Here is a 1992-nt window from a genome sequence, read left to right as displayed (position 1 = left end):
ATGTAGTTTTAGGCTTCAGAGACATGATAGCCAATAAATATCAATGTACTTGACTTAAGGAAATCATTCTCCTTCACCAAGTAATGCCATAAAAAATCAAAGCAAAAGGAAATATCCACTATGTAGGATTAATTAAAACAGTAAGTAAAATGTTTCCAGGCCCAAATTTATAACATGACTCCTTATTAGTGAATAATTATAAATCAATGTTAAGATGCATAATTGATGTTTAAATAAGATATACATTAGGAATAGGATTAATTATAAAATCTCCATTTATAACTTTTATAAAACATGCTAGAAATTTTTAACACAATGATATAAAAGGTTATAAGTTACATCAAACATAACTAGGGAATAGAATATGCCAACAATGCCAGTGTAGGGATACCGGTGGTCTCTGTTGAACAGGGAATATGGCGCTTGATGGGCCAGAGCAGATGGAGCTGGAAGAAGGCAAGGCAGGCAGCGGACTCTGCCAGTATTATTTGTCCAAGATTGAAGAACTCCAGCTGATTGTGAATGATAAGAGCCAAAACCTTCGGAGGCTACAGGCACAGAGGAATGAGCTAAATGCAGAAGTTCGCCTATTGCTGGAAGAGCTACAGCTGCTGCAGGAAGAGGGCTCCTATGTGGGTGAAGTAGACCAGGCTATGGATAAGAAGAGAGTATCGGTCAAGGTACACCCTGAGGACAAGTTCATGGTAGATGTGCACAAGAATATCGACATCAATGATGTAACCCCCAATTTCCGGGTGACCCTAAGAAACAACAGCTACACTCTGCACAAGATTCTCCCCAACAAGGTAGACCCTCTGGTGTCACTCCTGATGGTGAAAAAGGTGCCAGACTCCACCTACGAGATGATAGGGGGATTGGACAAGCAGATCAAAGAGATCAAAGAAGTGATCGAGTGCCCATGAAGCACCCTGAGCTCTTCGAAGCCCTGCGCATTGCACAGCCGAAGGGGGTGCTGCTGTATGGATCCCCTGGCACTGGGAAGACACTGCTGGCCCGCGCTGTGGCTCATCACACAGACTGTACCTTTATTCGCTTCTCTGGCTCAGAATTGGCACAGAAGTTCATTGGGGAAGGGGCGAGGATGGTGCGGGAGCTCTTTGTCATGGCCCATGAACACGCGCCCTCCATCATCTTCATGAATGAGATGACTCCATTGGCTCCTCCCTGCTGGAGGGGGCTCTCGAGGGGACAGTGAGGTGTATCGCACAATGCTGGAACTGCTCAACCAGCTAGATGGCTTTGAAGCCACCAAGGTTATCAAGGTTATCATGGCTACCAATAGGATCATTAGCCTGGATTCGGCACTGCTTCGCTCCCGGGGGATTGACAAAAAAATTGAGTTCCCACCGCCAATGAGGAGGCCCAGCTGGACATTTTGAAAATCCATTCCCGGAAAATGAACCTGGCCTGAGGGATCAATTTAAGGAAAATTGCTGATGCCAGGAGCATGAGGAGCTGAGGTTAAGGGTGATGCACAGAGCCGGCTTGTATGCACTGCGGGAACGGTGAGTCCATGTCACCCAGGAAGACTTTGAGATGGGAGTAGCCAAGGTCATGCAGAAGGACAGTGAGAAAAACATGACCATCAAAAAACTGTGGAAGTGAAGGGGTGTCTTTTTCATGTATCCTTCAAATAAAGATCTGTGCCACGAAAAAAAAAACAAAACAATGTAAACTATTTTTAATTTTCTTTTTTTGTGTATAACACAGCATCTACAGTGTTTACAGGTATACAGAGTCTCACTGGGTGGATCGGACTCATAGTGATCCTGCTGTTTACAGCCTCCCAAGTGCTGGGATTACAGGCATGTGCTATCATGCCCAGTCTCAATCTCAGTAGCAGCGTGCCCCCGGGGGTGGGACTGGCACTGCAGGCTCAGGGATGAAAACCCTAGCCCGTCTCCTGCTTGCAGGCGCTTGAGTCCATTGAGTTACTTGGGCCGTCCCTCTTTTAAATTTTATTAAACCTAA

At 45.5% G+C, this 1992-nt stretch overlaps 1 pseudogene; it reads left to right on the top strand.

Moving 5' to 3' along the window:
- The first annotated feature begins 416 nt into the window (after positions 1 to 416).
- Positions 417 to 1662, top strand: LOC101567647 (annotated as a pseudogene).
- Positions 1663 to 1992: the final 330 nt, after the last annotated feature.

Source organism: Octodon degus, unplaced genomic scaffold (assembly GCF_000260255.1).
Source record: "Octodon degus isolate 3935 unplaced genomic scaffold, OctDeg1.0 scaffold00085, whole genome shotgun sequence".
NCBI lineage: Eukaryota > Metazoa > Chordata > Mammalia > Rodentia > Octodontidae > Octodon > Octodon degus.
Note: the sequence above shows the minus strand (reverse complement) of the source record. Positions and strands in the feature narration are given on the sequence as shown.